Source organism: Apodemus sylvaticus, chromosome 18 (genome assembly GCF_947179515.1).
Source record: "Apodemus sylvaticus chromosome 18, mApoSyl1.1, whole genome shotgun sequence".
Classification (NCBI taxonomy): domain Eukaryota; kingdom Metazoa; phylum Chordata; class Mammalia; order Rodentia; family Muridae; genus Apodemus; species Apodemus sylvaticus.
In genome coordinates this window covers 36,722,296-36,732,786 of record NC_067489.1, presented here as the reverse complement: position 1 = coordinate 36,732,786, position 10,491 = coordinate 36,722,296, and the positions used below count along the sequence as shown (strand labels likewise).

The 10,491-nt window shown below is 37.5% G+C and overlaps 1 pseudogene; it reads right to left on the bottom strand.

Annotated features, from left to right (window-relative positions):
- Positions 1–4,866: 4,866 nt before the first annotated feature.
- Positions 4,867–8,120, bottom strand: LOC127668996 (zinc finger protein 148-like; annotated as a pseudogene).
- Between the last annotated feature and the right edge of the window lie 2,371 nt (positions 8,121–10,491).

Genomic DNA, 10,491 nt, shown 5'->3' with positions numbered 1-10,491 from the left:
GAAAGTAATCATTGCTATTGGACTCACTCGCCTGAGTGAAACACCTGCCTCACTATGCAAGGAAGGATTTTCATCATCACCTTGCCCTGAATTCACATTTTAAATATTCTTCAATCTAAGATTTCCTTTGGAAAGCCAGTGCTCTAGTTCTCCGGGTAAGAGTTTGTCTGTCCGTACCTAGTTTAAATTTCCTTAATCTGATAAATCTAATGAAGATTTTATTTGCTTGAATTCTAAAATATTCCTTTAAATTAAGAGTGAACCATGGTTGCCTGTTATAGTTTTGTTCAACATTGCATTGTTGATCTTTGTCAGTGAGCTAAGGGAAAGAAATGAATAGAAAGAAAGGAATAAAACCATATCTACAGACTTTACAGAGAAACAATCTATACATGAAGCAAAATTTTTACTAAGGTTGGTAGACATTAAGGTTGACATGTATTTTTTTTAAGAACTGAAAACTAATCAAAGCTTAAATCTTCAAGACTTTAAAATGGTATCAGATATATCAAATAACTACTAATAAAACCAAAAGAGAGCTGATTCAGCCATTCTTGTGAAAGCTGTAGCACAGAGGGACATTCTAGAAGGCCCAGATGGAGAATTAGTTTACGCTCAGGCATAAAAAGTCATAATAACTAAAGACAGTGTCTTCTCTCTAAGGAATTGCAACACCAAACAAATTTAGAAGCTTATGGAAGTTAATAAGTTAACTGTAAAGGTATATATAGGCAACTGAATTCAGTTACTGTACTGAATGTCAAAATAACAATGAACTTAGAGGCATCCATCCAGTGTACAGGAAGGACAGACCATGTACTAGTGAGTAGAAACATTCCTGTGTATTCAAGAACAGATTGTTCTAATGCATGAACAGCAACAACAACAACAAGTCAATGCATTATTGTTAGGACTCTAACACCTCTCCAGAGAACATTATTTGTAATATATATATGCAGACTTCCTGTCAAGTACGTGGCTGCCCTCCTTGATGGGTCCCAGAGCTGATTATGAGGCACTTGTGAAACTAATATTTTGATCATGATTATTCTATTCCACCAAAGCCTAAGAATTCACAGTCCTTATGCTCAAAATTGCTTTCTTTTCTGACCAGTCAAAATAGCAAAATAGATGGAAGCGAGCTTTGCTCACTGTAACTACAGTGAGCAAAAAGAGTTCTTGTTCTCTAGCTCCATACAGAGAACATTATACTAAGTAAGGTAACCCAGACTCAAAAGGTGAATCATGGTATGCACTCACTAATAAGTGGTTATTAACCTAGAAAACTGGAATACCCAAAACATAATCCACACATCAAATGAGGTACAAGAAGAAAGGAGGAGTGGCTCCTTGTTCTGGAAAGACTCAGTGAAGCAGTATTCGGCAAAACCAGACCGGGGAAGTGGGAAGGGGTGGGTGGGAGGACAGGGGGAGAGAAGGGGGCTTATGGAACTTTCAGGGAGTGGGCGGCTAGAAAAGGGGAAATCATTTGAAATGTAAAAAGGAGGGAGGTGATTGGAGAAGGGATGGAGAGAAGAAGGTTTATGGGACATATGGGGAGGGGGGATCCGGGAAAGGGGAAATCATTTGGAATGTAAACAAAGAATATAGAAAATAAAAATATTAAAAAAAATATATCGAATAAAAAAAAAAGAGTTCTTGTGGTGATCATCCCTCCTGAATGGCTGCCTCTATGTGCTTCCCACTCCTCCTTCTCCATTAGACATGGTTTTACTTTGCACCTTTTTTCACCTTTGGAAATATTTATGAGCACTGTACCTCTGTCACTCCATCTCTTCCTCCTCCCCTACAATCCTTCTGCCCAAATCCATGTTCTTCTTTTCAACTATTATTGTTACATGTATATATAATACATGTAGCTTGTGTGGTGGTACTTATGCAGACATGTGTCCTAAGTTAATGACGTGGAACTGGACAATATACATAGGAGCTTATTGCTGGAGGAAACTGATTTTCCCTCTCAGCATCTGTTGACCACATGTAGCTCTTCATCTAGGTATGGCACCCTGTCCACAAGCCAAGGGGTGTTATTGTGCCAATCTCATTCAAGCAACTGTATCACTGAGATTTTATTATTGTGTTTTCCCTGTAGTATCTATGAGACACTTTCTAGCATCCAGTGCCCTGAGCCTCTGTCTCTTATGTTTTCATGATGAGAGTTGGCCTGCAGAACTGTAGACGAGGGTAGACTTGTTCATGAATAAGCCTAGGATTGGTAATTGTTGACAGAAAGGAAAATTTGAAAACCATTTCCAGGTTCATTATCTCCTTAAATAAGAAAAAAAAATGACTCAGAGACTATTTCATGAAAACCTTTGTTCTTTCTTAAAGGGAACATTTAAAAGTCACTCCATAGAAATGTTTGTTATATTTAACACATTGGAAGACTTTCTGTTTATCAGCAAGGTGATAATTACAAAACGAGCTTCACATAACTGGCAAATCAGCTGTATCCACTATAATTTTATGAACATGTATAAAAAGACAGGTATCCAGCAACATAAAAGAGAAAGAGACCCACATTAGACATTTATCCAAACTGAGCATTTAACCTTCAGTAAGCATAAATAGATACTCAATTTCATTGGTTGTTGTAGAAATTCATATTAAGCATTCATGAGATAACACCATAAACAAAGCCCAAAACCCAGAATTGCTGAACATGAAGACTTAACAAACTAAGTATTAGCAACATTATGGGACAAAAAAAACACCAACTAGAGTGTCGATAGCATTCTAAATATTGGTCCTAACAATGTCCAAACTTGTTTGACAGTATCTACAAACAATGCATGAGTTTCATTATGTGCTTCTATGTGATTCATAATGTAAACATAATTTCCTAAATCTACACTCAATACATTGTATGTACCTAAGAGGAATTGAAATTTCTTCATAATAACATTATTTGTAGGCTACAAACAGAAAACAGCCACAGTATCCTCTTACAATAGTAGGGCCTAATATTATTTTTTTCTTTTTCTTTTTTAGAAATATTTTTATTTTCTATATTCTTTGTTTACATTCCAAATGATTTCCCCTTTCCTAGATCCCCCCTCCCTATATGTCCCATAAACCTTCTTCTCTCCATCCATTCTCCAATCACCTCCCTCTTTTTTCTCTGTCCTTATATTCCCCTCCAATGCTAGATCAATCCTTTCTAGGATCAGGACCCTCTCCATACTTCTTCATGGGAGTGATTTGCTATGTGATTTGTGCCTTGGGTATTCAGGGCTTCTGGGCTAATTAATATCCACTTATCAGAGATTGCATTCCATGTGTATTCTTTTGTGATTGGGTTACCTCACTTAGGATGATATTTTCCAGATCAAATCATTTGCCTAAAAATTTTGTGAATTCATTGTTTCTAATTGCTGAGTAGTATTCCATTGTGTATACCACATTTTCTGTATCCATTCCTCCTTTGAGGGGCACCTGGGTTCTTTCTACCTTCTGGCTATTATAAATAAGGCTGCTATGAACATAATGGAGCATGTGTCTTTATTGCATGCCAGGGAATCCTTTGGGTATAGGGCATATATATTATATGGTGTTTTTCATTAGAATCCCAGTGAAAAAGGATTGCATATGAATGCATTCTGCTGTGCTCAGCATAGGGAATAGATTTCATAAGCATTCTATTAGGCAAAATAGTGTGCTGTGAGAGATCACATGGTATAGAATTTCATTTAAGTAATGCTACTTAAAAATACAAGTTTTAGAAGTAAAACTATATTTTAAAAACTGTGTTAAAAAACAGGATAAGTGATGACGGGGAAAGCATAGGAAGGAAGCCCAGGGCAATATTCCCTCTTTATCCTGTAGCTGTAACACAAATATTTGCTTTGTGGTAAAAAGGTGAGCTATGCATTTTTGTTTTGTGAATTTAATTAAATGCACATGAATGACTGCTTCCATTAGTGGAGAACTGCATTGTTGAATGGATCTCCATATTTTGACAGAGGATTTAGAATGGGAAATAGAAAGACTATGAGGTGAAAGTAATGCAAACATTTATAGGAAAATGTATAGTCTATTAGCCCAAACATCAGCGAGAACAAATCTCTTTTACTACAGCAGAATAAAAAGGAAACTTGCCCATGCACAGGTACAGCAAATGTTGGATTTGATCCCAGTGAAATACCGTAGGTACTAAATGAGGTAATTTATGAATCAAGTACACATTAAAGAACAGAATGGCTATCATGTTTAACTTGGAGAGTAGGCTTCATGCAGGCTTCTCATACTGAAGGCAGACCTTGCAAGTAAGTGCCAGATGAGGCAGAAAGGACGGTTCCTGGACACAGGTGAAAGTGATCTTGTGATGTGAAATGCAGGCATATTGTATATGGGGAGATGTGAAATGCAGGCATATTTTATATGGGAGGAAAGAAAGGGAACAGTTATTGAAGACATTCTACAGAAATAAGGGAACTAGAAATGTTAACTTTGATAGTGCCTGCCTGAAGGCATTCCATAGCACATCCAGTTTGAGCTCATAAACTGGATGGGAAAAGAGTAAAAGGTAAAGGAAAATGAGTACAAATAAACATATCTTAAGAGGGAAAAGGTAATAGTTTAGGATAAAACTAAGTGGTAGAATGCCCAGCATTCCTAAGTCCTAGGTTCAACCCCACTGAGGTACACACACACACACACACACACACACACACACACCAGATTTAAAAAAATAGAAAATGTATGAATAAAAACATTTCAATATAGAAAAATCATTGTAAAGTGCCCATAAGTATTCTCTACAAAAATTGTGTTAAATACTTGCGTGCAGACTGAGATTTCATGCAAGTATGAGTGCACATACGTGGGAATAATCACCCTAGAGTCTCAGCCAGTGGTACTGCTGTGCACAGGTTTGCTGGGCCCCTCCTACAAGTTATGCAGTTGATCGATGTCAGCACTGCCTTCTGAGTCCTGTAATGCCTGCTCATCCGCAAGCTCAAATGCATAGTTGAAAACTTTGCTGTCTTCATAAGTGGAGAGGGGTGAAATGCTTTGACTTTGCTCCAAGGGCTGTGTAGACTTCTCTTACTACTGATTTGAGAACTAACTTGGGTGGGTGTATTTCTCCAGATGCATCTTCTTTTTTGTTGTTGTTGTTGTTATTATTAGTAGATATTTTCTTTATTTACATTTCAAATGTTATCCCCTTTCTGGTTCCCCTCTGAAAACACCCTATCCCATCCCCTCCTTCCTCCTGCTCAGCTACCCACCCACTCCCACTTCCCTGTCCTGGCATTCCCCTACACTGGGGCATCCAGCCTCCTCAGGACCAAGGGCCTCTCTTCCCTTTGATGTCCAACAAGGCCATCCTCTGCTGCATATGCAGCTGGGGCTATGGTCCCTCCATGTGCACTCTGGTTGGTAGTTTAGATGCATCGTCTAAATGGGACCCTCACATTGAAGAATGCGGCATTTCAACTGCCCCCAGGCACTCATCCTTTACTTTAGTCCTTGAGGAATAGGGGGTAATCATTCTTGTCTTTCTTCATGTCAGTTTTTTTTTCATTTTTTTATTCGATATATTCTTTATTTACATTTCAGGTGATTTTCCCTTTCCTGGATCCTCCTTCCCCAAAAGTCCCATAAGCCCTCTCCCTCCCCTTGTTCCCCAATCCAACCATTCCCACTTCCCTGTTCTGGTATTCCTCTACACTGCTGCACTGAGCTTTTCCAGGACTGGGGGCCACTCCATTCTTCTTCTTGGGGACTATTTGGTATGTGCATTGTGTCTTGGCTATTCCAAGTTTCTAGGCTAATATCCATTTATCAGTGAGTGCATGCCATGACTGTTCTTTTGAGACTGGGTTACCTCACTTAGGATGATGTTCTCTAGTTCCATCCACTTGTCTAAGAATTTCATGAATTCATTGTTTCTAATGGCTGAATAGTACTCCATTGTGTATATATACCACATTTTCTGTATCCATTCCTCCGTTGAGGGACATCTGGGTTCTTTCCAGCTTCTCTCTATTATAAATAGGGCTGCTATGAACATAGTGGAGCATGTATCCTTATTACATGCTGGGGAATCTCTCTGGGTAGATATGCCCAGGAGTGGTATAGCAGAGTCCTCTAGAAGTATCATTCCCAGTTTTCTGAGGAACCGCCAGACTGACTTCCAGAGTGGTAGTAACCAGCTTGCAACCCCACGAGCAGTGGAGGAGTGTTTCTCTTTCTCCACATCCTCGCCAGCACTTATTTTCTCCTGACTTTTTGATCTTAGCCATTCTGACTGGTGTGTGGTGAAATCTCAGGGTTGTTTTGATTTGCATTTCCCTGATGACTAAAGATGTTGAACATTTCTTTAGGTGCTTCTCAGCCATTCAATATTCCTCAGGTGAAAATTCTTTGTTTAGCTCTGTACCCCATTTTTAAGGGGGCTATTTAGCTCTCTGGAGTCTATCTTCTTGAGTTCTTTCTTTATCTTGGATATAAGCCCTCTGTCAGATGTAGTGTTGGTAAAGATCTTTTCCCCGATTTTTTGGTTGCCGTTTTGTCCTTTTGACAATGTCCTTTACCTTACAGAAACTTTGCAGTTTTATGAGGTCCCATTTGTCAATTCTTGATCTTAGAGCATAAGCTATGGTGTTCTATTGAGGAAATTTTCCCCTGTGCCCATGTCCTCAAGGGTCTTCTCCAGTTTCTTTTCTATTAGTTTCAGTGTGTCTGGTCTTATGTTGAGGTCCTTGATCCACTCGGACTTGAGCTTAGTACAAGGAGATAAGAATGGATCAATTTGCATTCTTCTGCATTCTTCATGTCAGTTTTGTCCCATACACTTTTTGTCCATCCCAGATGATTTCTTGTCAGTTTTTTGCCTTTTCTTTTTTGGCAGTGAATTATCTTTTGGGGATGTTGAAAAGCCAGCATCTTCCTCTGATGTCAGAAGGCCACCTTTGATGGCACGTCTGTTTAGTTTTTTTGTTATGATTTTTTTCACAGAATATACATTTATGTTTCAATACATGATCTGTTCTGGAAAAATACCAATTGCAGTATTCACACTAGTAAGGCTTCTCTTTACTGTGAGTTCTTTTGTGCCTTTCCATGTAATATCTGTATGAATCCCATACCATATTCATCACAGCAAAATGGTTTGTCACCAGTATGGATCTTCTCATGTCTCTGAAGCAGGTACTTCTGTATGAAACGCATGTACCATTGGCTACGTTGAAATGGTTTTTCATCTGTATGAATGAAGACATGTCTCTGTAAGTGACATCATTCTAAGGGCAGCATTGCACTGCTCACGAATGTGAGATTTAGAGATTTTCAAACCGAGTGATCTATCCTCATTTATTTTAGGGATTTTTGCAGGAGCACAATGTTTCTTCTTCTTTTCTTCTTCTTCTTCTTCTTCTTCTTCTTCTTCTTCTTCTTCTTCTTCTTCTTCTTCTTCTTCTTCTTCTTCTTCTTCTCCTCCTCCTCCTCATCCTCCTCTTCCTCCTCCCCCTCCTCCTCCTCCTCCTCCTCCTCCTCCTTCTCCTCCTCCTCCTCCTTCTCCTCCTCCTCCTCCTCCTCCTCCTCCTCCTCCTCCTCCTCCTCCTCCTCCTCCTCCTCCTCCTCCTTCTTCTTCTTCTTCTTCTTCTTCTTCTTCTTCTTCTTCTTCTTCTTCTTCTTCTTCTTCTTCTTCTTCTTCTTCTTCTTCCTATCCTTCTTCTTCTTCAAGTCTACTGGCTCTCTGACTTTTCTTTTGTCTTTTGTCAGTTGCTCAGATACATCAGTAAAAATAATTTCCTGCTTTACACTTACAGGGACATTAAGAGCATGCTGCTGTCCTTGAGTAAGCCACTTGTGGGTGTCCATCTGTTCTTTGTCCTTTTTCACTGTCTCCTTGTGGACCATGAGTTCATCATGGGGTGTCATATCCTGTTGTCCCATTTCACTCTCTTGTAACACTTTGCCTGCAGCAAAGGTCTCCTGGTGAGGCAAACTTCAATCCTGAAGTACTGACTCCTGCAGTTCTCCAGACATGGCGGACTGGCAGACACTCCACCCATTACAGCCATTGTCCTGGAACACTGCACTTCATCTATGCCGCCACATTTAAGAAGTGATCATTCCAGTTTGTTGTCAAGAAGTGATCATTCCAGTTTGTTGTCAATGTTCATGCTTAAGTACAACTGCCTGAGGCTGAAGTAAAAATGAAGACTTCAAGAAAGGGAATGCTATTGAGTTGAGAAAGAAATCATAGTTGAGTTTCTACCTTTCACAGGCTCCAGAAACTCTCAGGATCCTCTCAGTCACTTGCGCTGACCAATGCCTCTATAAAATGTGTCAGATATAAGCCTATCCCACCAGATCACTTGGCTAAATTTCCAAGCCACCAATTCTTCTCTTCTATTTGCAGACTGGTGCTGACACACGCCCAACAATGTCTGTAAAAGATCCCTCTATATCATAATTATTATAATTGTTCTTGAGTTAGTTTTAAGACAAATTCCATATAATTTTATAGTATAAATTTAATTTTTCAAAACTTATTTCATTTCTCTGATGACTTATGCATTTTAAAATCTACATATGTGCATGTTTAAATACTTGGAACAAAATTAACTCTTCTACATTATACATTATACTACATATTTAGGCAGCATTTAGGACACAAATACCATGCAGCTAGGAAAAGTACATAGCATTACATGTGCTTGCCTCTCCCTCTATAGATTTGCATGTTAAGGAACCAGGTACCAAGTAACATTTACTATCTGTTTATAATGATTATAATATTTGACACCAGAGCCAAGCAGTTACAATAAGGTATACCAGGTATTGAAGTTATTATAAAATTAATAAATTAAATAAAAGCACAATGTCCTTATAATGAAATTACAAATGAAAGAATATTCATATTTTTGCATTGTATCACATTAATCCAGATGCATGATTGCTACTTCCTTCTAGATAATTCTAGGTCTTTCTAAAAATGATCATCAAATAAAGATTTGGGTTTTTTTAAAGAAAAAATGCTGTGGCTACAGGAAAACACCACATATGTTATCTGGAATTTTGAGTTTAGCTAATTCTGTACATGGTATACCCAATAGACACAGCCATTTCTCCTTTTCTACCCTAGTATTTTTATCTATTATAAATTCTAAACTTTGTTGATAGTAAATAATAATGATAACTACATTAGAACTTGGTTTTATGACTTTCCTCTCAACATACAGATGTACCATTGTGATGGCTAGACTTCTTATTATCCTTTGATAGTCAAGTTCTCTAAACTACAACACAAAGGCATATCGTACACTGAAGAAAATCTAGTATAATACAAAAATTAATGTCAACCAGTGTGAAGTGGGAAAACAAATGCCATTTACAAAAAATTTCAGAAAGATTTTTATTCTGTCTAGAGTCTGGTTTTGCTGTATAAAGGTAATTGTTTTACGTTAAAATCTTTGTCAAAAATAAAATAAAATCTTGGTTGATAGTACTCTTGATTCTAAAGCAAATAAAATAGCATCACCAGAAATGCTTTCTCATAGAAAATATGATCTTCGTATAAATAAGAATTACCAAACAGATTAGATAGAACCTGTGACTACTTAGGAAGAGGCATGTGGATAAACAAGTATTTAATATGGTTAATTAATATACAAATTTTGTAGTCTCTTTTATGGTATTTAAAATTTTTTATTTCAGTACAAGGATTGAGCATGAATACTGCTCATGATGTTAAAATTATATCCCAAAGCTCTTCATAATTCACTACTAGTAAGTAATTTAAGGTATTAATCACATGGAAATTATTCAATGCCTCTAATAATTTATTTTTCCTTATAGCATGAAGATATTAACTTGAAAATGTATTGCTGTAAGCTTCAAGTTAGATATGTTTTTATATAGTTTTGCAAGTGCAATTGACTGGACTTCACAAGTTTCAGTTCACTAATCTAAAAAATGGAAAAGTTACTCAAGAGGACCTCAGACTCTTTATAAGCAGAGAATCTTTGTCATGGGTCTCTTGGCTGCAGATCACAGAAAACCACATCACTCTAGCTTATACCTCTGAGAGTATAAATAGTGGTATTTAATGAAATAAAATAGAATATTAGGACTTAAAAAAAGGAGAAGCTTGTCTGTTTTAATGACTGAGCAGAATTTATCTTTATTGTTCTATTGAAAACCTCATTCTGAATTTCTATCTTAGTTCAAACTCTTGAGAAAGAATCTGATGGATTCATATTTCCTTCAGTTCCAAGGAATTATTTGTTAGATCACCATTAAAATAGCACAAACATAAACACCTGGCTTTTGAGGTTTTCATACAACTCTAGGGCTATGCCTTATGTCCTAATTTACATTGGTAATTAACTTTATAAAATAGAATATACAACATATTTTAGAGACATATCAAAATAGAAAAATTTTAGCAAAATAGAAAATAAAGCATATATGAAAATACTTTCTGACTTGATCGGCGGCGGCGGCGGCGGCGGCGGC